Raw genomic sequence first — 12,290 nt, forward strand, 5'->3', positions numbered from 1 at the left:
AAGAAAAGCTCCAACTATATTTCTAACATTACATAGTACTTACAAGAGATGCCGTGTGTGGCAGACAGTTTAGGAGACATCTGCTGAGAGGGAATCACAGTAGAGCACAAGCAGTCCATCAGATTCTTGGAGTGCATTGGGGATAAGGTTTTGATGCAGATGGTAGACAGCCCAACAAAGGGGGAAGCTCTTCCTGACTTGCTGCTCACAACCAGGGGGGAATTGGTTGAGACTTTATAGGTGGAATGCAACTTGGATGACAGTGACTATGAATAATAGAGTTCAAGATCCTAAGGGGAGGAAGAAAGGACAGCAGAAAAATAAAGACAGTAGACTTCAGAAAGGTGGATTTTAACAAACTCAGGGAAGTGGTGGGCAGGATCCCCTGGGAGGCAGATCTGAGGGGAAAAGGAGTCTAGGAGAGCTGGTTGTACTATGAGGGTCCGTTTAAAGGTGCAGGGACAAGTTATCATGATATGATAGAAGAATGGGAAGTGTAACAAGAAGTTAGCCTGGCTAGAGCTCAATGAGCTGAAAATCAAACAGGAATCCTATAAAAGATAGAAACTTGGTCATGATATTAGAGAAGAGGTATAACAATATCACACAGGAGGCATGCAGGAAGAAAATTAAGAAGACCAAAGCACAATTTGAGATGCAACTGGCAAGAGACATAAAGGTGATAAAAACAGGATTCTACAAGTATGTCAAAATGAAGAGGAAGACCAAAGGAAGTTCCTTATCAAATGCAGAAGGCAAGCTAGTTACAGACGATGGAGAGAAGCCTAAAGTGCACTCTCTGAATGCCTTTTTTAGTTCAGTCTTCACAAATAAGGGAAACTACCAGATGATGAATGCAATTGGCAACAAAGATACAGAAGGAGACAAACAGCCAGGAATAGTGGCAAAACAAGTTAGGGATTACCTAGAGAAGCTAGATACTAGATGGGATGCAGCCCAGGATACTGAAGGAATTGGCTGATTTAATATTAGAGCCATTAGCTATCTCTTTGAGGACTCATGTAGGTAAGGTCAGGTTTTTGACACATGCTCATCTTAAAGGGAAGGAGGAGGATCCAGAGAATTATAGACCAGGCACCCTGACTTTGATACCTGGAAAAATCATGGAGCAGGTCATCAAGGAATCAGTTGTGAACATCTGGAGGAGAACAAGGTGATCAGGAACAGGCAGCATGGATTCCCCATAAGCAAGTCATGTCTGTCCAGCCTGATTTCCTCCTATGATTCTGTGGATGGGGAGAGACCAGTAGATGTGATATACTTTGACTTCAGCAAGGCTTTTGACTTGCCTTCCACAAGATTCTGATTAATAAGCTAAGAAAATATGGACTAGATGAAAGTACTGTAGGGTTGATATATAACTAATTGGATCATTATGCTCAATGAGTAGTTATCAGTAGCTCAATGTCTAGTTGGGAGGAGGTAGCAAGTTGGGTTCCCCAGGGGTCTGTCCTGGGTCTGGTATTGCTTATCATCTTAATTAATGATTTGAATGATGGAATTGAGGGCACACTTTTCAAATTTGAGGATGACACCAAGTTGGGTGGAGGACAGCCCTCTGGAGGGCTTAGGATCAAGAATGACAGGAATAAACTGAAGAAATGGTCTGTAATTAATCAAACAAGATTCAACAAGGGCAAATGAAAAATCCTGCACTTGGGATGGAATAATTACATGCACAAATACAGACCGGGGAACCAGTAGGTTGGCTTTAGTACTGCAGAGAAAAACCTAGAGATTACAACAGACAATAAACTGAATATGAGTCAACAGTGTGCTCTTGTCGCAAAAAAAGCCAACAACAAACTGGGTTGTATTAACAGGAGTGTCACTTGTAAATTAAGGGAAGTTATTCTTTCACTTTATTCAACAGTGGTGAGCCCTCATCTGGAGTAGTGTGCCCAGTTTTGGGCCCCACACTTCAAGACAGATTTATGACAGATTGGAGAGATTCCAGCACAGAGCAACAAAACTGTTACTAGTCTGGGAAGCAAGTATTATAAGGAAAAGCTGAACAAGGTAGGATTGTTTAGTTTAGAGAAGACTGAGGGGGGGATTTAATAACAGTCTTCAATTACCTGAAGAACAATTATAGAGAGGATGGACATTGGGGTTTTCCCTGTCCACCCTCAAGGGGACAAGAGAAGGAGCAATGGCCTCAAGCTGCAGCAAAGGAAATTTAGGTTGGAGATTAGGAGAAACTTTCTGACTGTGAGAATTGTCTAAGCACTGAAACAGTCTAGAGAAGCTGTGAAATCTCCATCCCTGGAAATTTTCAAGAGCAGGTTGGACAAATACTTGGGTGAAATGGTTTTGTTAGCAGGGGCTGAACTACATGACCTTATGAGGTCCCTTCCATTCCTACTTTCCTATGATCCGATGAAGCCTGATTAAAACATCCCCACCAAGTGTCTGTCTAACCTGCACTTAAATTTTCCAAGGATGAAAATTCCAAAACTGCTTTAGGTAACCTGTTCCAATGCTTGACCACTTCATCACGGGGCATCAGTTCTGAGATATATAGTGTCCACTTCCTTACCATTGTGGGTAGACTGGCATTCTTATTTCACGTCTCAATATACTCCCTCCTTTGAAAGTAATAGAGAAAGTTGTCTGCCTCCTGAATCTTGTCAACAGAGCAGTGCCTGGAACCTGTTATAAAATGAAGAGGCTTTTCTGGTGCTTTCTCAGGTATTCTCAGAGCAGTTCACAAATCCTAAACAATGGTTTTTGTGATTTGAAGTTTCCATTTAAAAGTTGCATATAGCCCTAATCTTTAGGGACACCTATACACATGCCCAATGCCTACTCTGATGTGCTAATTAGTACACATTAATATTAATTAATTGCATCTGCTGGAGTGTGGTAATTAGCATGCTCCAGCAGTCTCAGTGTCTCATGTATTCAGCGTCCCTGTACTTGAAAATGGTAGTGGGGGTACTTTACCTAATGCTCATTTGACGAGCTTTAGTTAAAATGTTCCCGCTGCCATTTTGAAGCACAGGGATGCTGAATACATGAGATACCAAGGCTGCAGGAGCATGCTAATTAGTACGTTTGACAAGCCTTAGTTAAGGGGGCCCTGCTGCCATTTTGAAGCATGGGATGCTGAATGCATGAGATACTGTGGACACTTAAATTAGAGTGGCTCCCAAGAGTGGCTCCCAATTGATTCCCAAGAGTGGTTCCCAAGAGCCACTCTAATTAAAGTGCTCCCCCGCACCACCCTGGAGCAAATGTAAAGACGCCCTAGGTTTACAAATAGAGTTATTGCATAATACTTGGAATACTCTATTAAATGTCCAACTCATGTGAAAGAACGCTTTTAAGTCAGTTTTCCCACCTGAATACACAAAATCAGATCTACCTTTAAAAGGGTAAATCGCCCCTCTTCAGCTAAAGCTAATGGCATTTTGAATGATTTAAGTGTATTTTAGATTCTACTCACTGAAGAAGTTTTGTAACTTGATGTGAATTTGAAAATAATGAAGTGGAGAGAATGGTTCCCATTATTTAGCCCTGTAGCCATGTGGTTCATGCACATTCTCCTTGAAGCCAGACCACTGGGACATCAAGAAAGGAAGATATGTGGGGCCATGAGGAGAGCATGCCAGAGGGAGCCTTGCTGTGTGACTTGGTAAAATGGGCACTACCCTGGAAAGGAAGGGGGCATGCCTCTTGCACCTGCTCTCAAAGGTGTTACTGCATTGAATAAAACAGATAGATAACAGCAGGAACATCATGGTCAACAGGGGGGCCAGCCACCTATGTGGGTATCAGTGAAGGGTGGAAGCCATAATATGGGATGTCACCTGAATAGTTAATTATATTATGGCTCCATGATTTATAATTGTGAGCAAATTTGTTTACAGTGAACAAAATCTTTACATATATAGTGCAGCTTACTGGTACTGCAGAGACCTCAGCCTGTGATGCTGAATAATATTGTTTCACTTTGGGCACATCTAAATGAGACCCGTTAATGTGCATTACGTAATTTGCTGTGCAGTATGGACGTGCGTCTACATGTGCGAGCCCTTACTGCACAGTAAAAATGGTTAATCCCAGCTAAATTTCATATGTGCAAATTCAGGTATCAAATTTAGGCACAAATAGTTAATGCACAGTAATGCACGTGTAAATGCAGCCCATCACTAACTTTAGTGCTGGGTCTGCTCAACCACTAGAGGGCCAGCCTGAGCCTAGTCCCAGGGTTCCTGGCTGGTTGCCTCTCCTGCTCCATGCCTGGGTACTCTGACAGCCCCTAGCTGCAAGGGTATAAAAGCCTGAAGCCATTTGGTACCTTGAGCCACACACAGCAGGAGCCTGAGGGAGCCTGTTCTGTATCCAGGAGCCCAGAAGACTTCTTGTGTCACCCTTGACAGACCACAGGCTGTCTCTGCCTGACCTGTCCCCGCTGCAGAACTGCTGATTGGCCACAGGTGGAGGGCTGCAGAGCTGCTGATTGGCAAAGGGCTGGTTGCTGCACCCCTTACCCAGCCCTGAGATCCCCCCAGGGCTGTTGGCTGGATGTCTCTAGCAGCAGGGCCAACACCTGCTCCCTGCTGCTGCTCAGCCCCAGCAGTGTCTCTTTGCAGGTACTGTTTTAAGATGCCTCTGCTGCACAGCTCCCAGTCCCTGGCTGTGCCCCTCTGCTAAGTGCTCCTGAGCACTGTCCAGGGTCAGCCACACAAGGACAGCTGCACAGGGGCTGCACAGGGTCCAGAGAGCCAGCACGGGATGACAAATGTCATCCTCATCATCCCCCCCTTTGAGCCCTGGTCTCACCTATGTGCACATGTCCATACCGACTGCCCAAACCCCCAACTAGACCCAGGAGGAGGTTGGCGACCTTGTGTCACTGTGGGGCCATGCCAATGTGCAGAGGCAGTTCATGTGGGGCAGACGCTCAAACACCCACGTTTATGAGGACCTTTCAGGTGGGATGAGGGAGTGAGGGCACTCTTGGTCAGTGTGGCAGTGCCACATTAAGGTCAAGGGCTTGTGGGCACAATGGGTGGCCATGACCAACTACAATCATTGGTCCAGTCATGTCTGTGAGACCATGGCCTTTATGGAGGAGATGACCCATATTTTGGTGCCCTGGGACACAGGCTGCATTCCTGCAAATGTTACCAGTAGGGGCAGCCTGCCTGAGCCCCTGTTACAACCTGACCTCTGCCATTATACCCTGACCCCTCTGGCTACACTCTGACCCCTGGATGAGGGGCCCTCAGGCCTTCTGTGCCCCACTTTGCCATCCTCCCAGGCTGCTACATCCACTGGCAGCTCAGGAAGCCCTGACCAGTGGCTGCCTCACCCCGAATGCAGCCCCAGACCCTGCCACAAGGTGTGGACAGTCACATCATTACTGGTTGAAAACAGCACCCCTGCATGGGTGACTGGCGCTTCCCAAGTCTGGGGAGGTCAACAGGTCACCCAGCAGCCAATCACCAATCCTGCAGCAAAACCGGAGGGGGAAGCCTGCACTGAGCTGCCAGCCTCTCCAGCCCTGGACAAGTGGTAAATCCTGCCCTCCCAGTCCCTACACCTTCCCCCACCACTGCCTCTGCCCCTAGGCCCAGCCCCTGCTCTGCTTCCTGCCTGGCCAGCCTACACTCCCCTGGTCCTGGGTTCTCCCCTGAAAGCATGCATAGAGACAGAATACAGTTCAGAACTTTATTGATCAGTCTGTGTCATGCCAGCTGGGTGGGCATGGACCTCTCACACCCTTAGAAAGGTAGCCCTTCAGATGGTGGTGGAGGTTGCAGGGCAACCCAGGCTTGGTCCCCATGCCATCATAGATCAGGGTCCCAGACCAGGAGCTCAGGTGTGCCCAGGGCACTACGACAGTCATCATCAGCAGGGGATAGTGGCTTGGGCACCCCTACACCTGTACAAACAGCTCATTATGTACCACCTGGGGCACACATTGCAGGGGGATGCTTAGGGCACAGCAGGCATGGGGGAGCAGCCCTGAGGTGCCTCCCCAGAGAGGGCAGGGCAGGGGTGCAGCTTGCTCCTTGCCCCATTATCCAGGACCCCTGTGCACCCAGAGCCTGAGGGTGGTTGGCTGGGCAGCAGCACAGCAGAGCAGTTGCACTGCAGAGAGAGGTGGGGGAGTAGGGTGCTGCCAGCAGCCTGGCCTGTCCCACCCTAGGAAGGGGGCCAGGGAGGCAGGATGCCAGTGACCAGCACCCAGCAGCCCATGGCCCCAGGGGACCAAGTGGGGATGCAGGCGCTCACCCGGTGGCCACCTGGGCTCAGGCCTGCCCGGCCTACATGCCATGGTGTATGGGCACCCATGCATGGTCAATACTCAATCTGAGGCCAGGCAGTGCACAGCCCCTGGTGCCAAGCATCTTATCTCTGAAATGTTGCAAACTGTCACAAGAGACTTCTGTCTCTCGCCTTTGCAGGGTTAACATCTGGACATGAGGGAGAGCCCACCAGTCCCAGTGGGGATTCAGGCTCTGGATCACTGCCACTCAGCTCTGGTGCTGTCTAGATGCCCTGGCTGTGACAGTGGCACACCATGGAGTGGACCCTCCAGCTCCAGTAGCTGGTGGTGGTGGCAGAGAAAAAGGAAGTGTGGAAGCAGGCCTGAAAGGCACAGGATGCTGCCCAGGTGAAGGCTCAGGACCAGACACAGTGGGACCACTGCACCTGAATAGAGGCCCTGAAGCAGGATCACCTAGAGCTGCTCCAGCAGCAGGGGGATACCAACTGCTGGGCCTTGGACACCCTCCTGGGCCTGGTGGCCATGTCCATGCCCCTCATTGCCTGGCCCCCACCCATGGCCCCACAGGAGCCCTGGATCTCACCTGCCACCCCACAGCAGACCTCTGCCTGGGCCTGGGAGGAGGTCCTTAAGAGCCTCCTACCCACCAGGCCCCCTGGTCTGGCCCCCACCCCAGACCTGCCACCACCCACCTAGTCCCAGATGCACCATGCATCTGAAGACTTGGCCATGCATGAGGCCAACAGCCACTGGGGTGGTTATGGTTCCTGAATGCACAGGGAGGGACATCCTGAGGCTGGGGTGCTGGGTACATGCCCCAGGGCTCAGCCCCCTAACCCTCCTATGCCTCCCCCCACACACACACACACTCTGGGCTAGAAAACTAGAAATATTTTAAATAGTTTTCCATTTGTAACTGGGATTTTTATTGTTGGTGCCTGGGAAGGGTGGTTGAGGGGCTCTTATAGTTGAAGGGAGAGGAATGGGGGTGGGCATTGTTAGGGAAATAAAAAATGTTTGTTTCAACCATGTCCATGTCCTGAGAGTGATGCTGGGGGTAGGCAGGGGATAGAGGGTATGTGGACAGTGAGGCAGGTGGGCTGGAGTGGGGACTGCAGGAAGAGGGGGTCAGCCATGGCCTCCCACAGCTGGTGTCCTCCTGCTGAGGGGTTTGTGGCTCTCCTGGGCCTAAGGGGGAGCGGGGAGGCTAGTGGGGCCGGCGGGGCCAGCACCATGGCCAGCAAGAGTACAGGGCACTGGTCATCACTGGCAGGGGCCAGGCTGGAGCAGCAAGGCACTAGGCATTTCTGGCAGGAGTAGCCCTGGTGCAGGAAGGCAGGGTGGGAAAGGAGGGAGCTGCTGCATGCTGCCCCTGCACTGGGCACACAGCTCCTGGGCAGGAAAGGGGCTGTCTAGGGATTAGAGTTTCCAAGATGGCTGCCAAGTGCTGGCAGCTGGTTCTGGCTTCAACATGGCTGCCAAGTGCTGGCAGCCATGTGGCTAAAGGCTGGAGGTCCCCCCAAATGGCCACAGGGGTACATGGCAGAGCTGGAGGAACTTGGCACCTCACAAAAATTGCTTACTGTGCAGTAAATTTAGTCGTGCTTCAATGTACATATAGACACGCCCTGTTTCTTGTTCTCCAACCTCATATAGCTGTTGTCTCTTATCTTGTATTCATAAGCAAAGGTAACTACCTTTTGCTGCTGTTTATGTTTGCACTGCACCTAATTGTACTGCACATGACTAGGATTCCTAGGGATCATAATAATAATACTACTAATAAATAATAATAAATGCTGAATTTGTATGCTCAGCATATGTAATCATGCCACTCAGTTGGTATTTTAAAGTACAGTTAGTGACCTGATTAACTTAAATGTATAGTTACGTTTGTTGAGGATAGTTCTTATAAAGGGATATTGTAAAGTCAATGGTATTTAGTTTACTAGCTTAATTATTCTTTTGTCAATAGTACAGAGGACCTTAAAGAGTTCCTTGTTACCATCAAGTACAGCATGATGGATATGAGCAGATATGATCTACACTTAGAAAAGTAAATATCTTTAGTATCCCTAGTAATGTTTAAAAAGATTTAAATACTTTAAAGGTGTCCATATTTCAGACTATTTTGATATATATTATGATCTCATTCGTATCTGCATTTGTACTGATAGGGGATGTCTAGTTGTATCCTGTTTATTTGTATGTTGTCCTACTATAGGAGAAATTTGTATTTCATGAAGGGTGGTAGCCACTACTGTACAAGTAATGAGTTTTCAAAAATCAATGAAGCAAACTTTCTTCAATGCATTTTAATTTCATTTCATTTGATTTAATTTAATTTAATAGAATATCATGAAGACCTAACTGACCCCAGTGAATATCAGAAGGACTTTCAGATACTGTGGTATTGGATGACATTAGATGTGTGGAGAGTTACTTGATGAGGGGTTTTTTTTGAGAAAAGTTCTTCCCCTGTTTCTCTGTCCTTAGCATGTGGCACCAGAAGAACTTGAGCAGGGCAAGTTTCTTTCTCCGAGTTAAAGTATGTAAAGCAACTCAGCAGAAGATATAGAATATATAGATTTTAAGGATTGAAAAAGGTCATGGTAGGAAGAAAAGATGAAGAAAGAGCAGATGCAGCTTCCTTAGTTCAATTTTAGTTTACATTATGCTCATTTCTTTATTATGGGGCATGTCCTGAATAAGTTCTTTTATGTCGGGGTAGAATTCACATTTGTAATAGATGTACTATGGTACATAATAGGGATGTGCGAAGCAGGCCATATTCAATTCAGATTCGGTCCACCCAGAAGCAGACACCAGCTTCGCAACTGGCTGTGGGGGGACCTTGGTTGCCCCCCCAGCCCAAGGAGGCACCAGTCACTGAGCTGTGGGGTGGCGGAAGGGCCCTCCGTACACTCCACAGTGGACCCAGAAGTGGACTGGAAGTGCTTCTGGTCCACTTCTGGGTCTGCTGCCCAGTGCACTGGGGACCCCTCCCCACTCCCGTGGGACACTTCATCCACCCCACTATCTCAGCATTCACAAGCCATACCTGGTACCTTGAGTTATGTAGAAAAAAATATAAGCCCATGTCTACGTCTGAATTGTCAAATCTCTCCAAATCGAATTGGAGGCTTCCTATTCAACTCAGAGAAATTAATAGGTCTCTTGATTTGATTCAGATTCAGAGATTTGGCCACTGAATTGGGCCAAATCTTCTCCAAATCAAATCAGCAACTGAAGCTTTGCACAGCCCTAGTACATAAATCGAAATAGAAAGGTAAGAAAAGAAATAAAAGATGTGGGTTTTTTCATTCAATATAAAAATGATAGCATTACATCAATCTGAAGTATTACAAATAAAAAATGTGAAGCAGTTTTTTCTGATATTACAAAGCCTTATAACCTACGATTTCGAAGGGCTCTTAATTTTCTGATACTGGGATGAATTTTCCATACTTGGCCCTAATCCTGAAATTAAGTGTAAAGTTTGTCTGGGGGTTTTTTTAGTTGCTGGCTTAAAATCTCTTCGGTAATTTGAAAGTTCTCTTGAAAGGTAAAGAATATTTTTCCTCATTATAAAGAAATTAAATGAAATTATGAAACTACAGCCAGCAGTTTCTTCAGGCAGTATAATGAAAATAAATCTGATGACTTAAGCCTAAAATATGTGATGAATGGGTATAGGTTTTTGCTTAATTTAAAAACTACTGATTGTTGAATAACCCAGCTTTGAGCATTTGAAAATATACCACCTCACATGCTAAGCTGAAAATTCCTGTCCTTACCTATGAACTATGAATCTCTTTCTGAAATGATGCCAGAAACTATGCCTTCATAACTTGAAAACATCCAAAGTGATTTTTTTCAAACAGTCCTTGATGTTCAGATCTTTACAATCCAGCAACTTTGAAACAAGATATATCTAGGGTCTCCAGCTTCAGGAGCTTTGGAGTAATAAGAGCATAAATTTTCAGAGAATTTGTCTTATCTGAAAATTTGCTAAATGAAATATTTCAGAGAGTCATGTATCATATGCACTGTCTTGTAATGCATTTTCACAAAGTGGTACTGTAAAGTTTGCTCATTCAACCTTAACTCTCACATTTCCTGACTTCTGAGTGCTTCATTGTGCACTCTAATGTTGGCTAACCATATATTTTGTATGGAATTGTATAGTAATGGCACTAAATTAAACAGTTAAGCAATGCAATTAAAAAGCTTTTTTTAATAAAGGTTTAAGAGTAATGAGGCAACAAAGAGTCACCGTATGGCAACATTTCATCGTAAAACTCAGTTACACAGCAAAACCATCAGTTTTCCCTTGTTGCTATGTGAGAAAATGCTACTACTTTCCAAAAGACATTATGTTCAATTAATCCCCAGTGATGTAGAGGGATGCAAACTGCATGTTCCCAAACCAGGAGCATCCTGTGTACATCAGGGGATGGCAGGCTCTTCTTCACAGTTTCCTCCACCAGGGAGCTTGCCAAAGCAGAAGACCAGTGAGTCCCTTCCATTAGTGTTCTGTTGGCAGAAGCCAGCTGGAGCTGGAAATAGAACATCCCATAGATGCTTATTAATCCTAGTCTATTTTGGGACACACTAACCAGCTGCAGGCTCCCTAACACCATTACAACCCTCCTTCTGGCAAATGTTTCGCCACCAAGCTTTCTGCATCCTGGGATTTCCCAATTTAACTGAATCAGGCTCATCCTCTCCATTTTTGACATACACAACTTGTGTTTCTTACATATGCACTTTAGAAGTAATGCCTCCTAAAACTGTACTGTCAGAGCTGACATGTCTGCTGAGTTTAAAAAATAACTGCATCATTTTCTCTCCCAGGAAACTCAATATCCATCTCGCTTCCTCTGGCGCATGCAAGAAAACACTAGAGAAAGTGCTAAAAATTTGGAAAAATTAGCAAATATATATGTCAAAATCAAACTGAGCCAGCATTGCCCAAAATGAAACCAATGGACTTGTTGCCTATAACTGTTGCCTGGGCTCTTACCCGCTAGTTCTCCAATCCAGTTTTTTCTCTACGCTCTATTAAAACTTCTCAAAGGCTGTCATGATCTCAGCTTGCCAGATCTCAAAACAATGTTCCATTCTTTTCCCCGTCAGCTTTTGAGTTATCTTGGGGCTTATCTATACATTGGTGACGGCATGTCCCAGCACTGGAGGCCCAGAACATATCCCATCCTGCTCCCAGGCTACTGACCTGCTCCAGCCACTCCTGGTTCATCTCCATCCATTGGCACTGGAGTCTCTGGGAGTAAGCACTGAGCATGATCCCAGATCAGCTTGTTAGGCAAGCTTCTGGCTCTGGAATAGGTGGCCAGGTAGGTGGGCAGGACTTGTTTCATCCCCCTGGTACCAGGACATGCTCCTGCCACAGTATAGACAAACCCACTGATGATATTCTTCAGATCTTGGTCTTTCTCCCTGCTTCCTTTTACTGATTCTATCTTCTCTTCTCTGATCACTTTTTCAGTAGTTTGTTTGGAGAATCCTCCTTGTAGACATTCTGCACAGGTTTTGTCTTTGGTCCCATCCGCTTCTCCATCTTTTCTGATAACCTCATTGAAAACTATGGGCTTCAGTGTCAGCTTTATGCAGATAAATCAGAGGCCTACTTCACTATCTGGAGTCTGTCTCTTTCCATCCATGTTACCATTTTGACCTGTCATTCTGTCATCTCCTTGTCTATATCTGGCCATCAAATTCAGTCTGCATAAACAGCACTAAGCTCTTCTCCTTTCTCAGTCTCTGTGACCTCACTACCATCCTTCATGCAAGTGCCTGCAACTTGGTCATCATTTTGGTCATACCATCTCTCCAACCTACCCAAGCTATTTCTAAATGTTACCATTTCTTCCTGCACAGTAAATTGGAGTTTTTCCCTGTCTATGAACTCAACTAAAATTTGCTCAACCCAGCACTTACCAGCATCTTTACAACTGCAGCAGTCTCCTTTGTGGATTCAACAAATTATACCTTACCCCATTAAATC

This window comes from Crocodylus siamensis, chromosome 1 (assembly GCF_052110815.1).
Source record: "Crocodylus siamensis isolate JL-2025a chromosome 1, ASM5211081v1, whole genome shotgun sequence".
In the NCBI taxonomy this organism is placed as follows: Eukaryota; Metazoa; Chordata; order Crocodylia; family Crocodylidae; genus Crocodylus; species Crocodylus siamensis.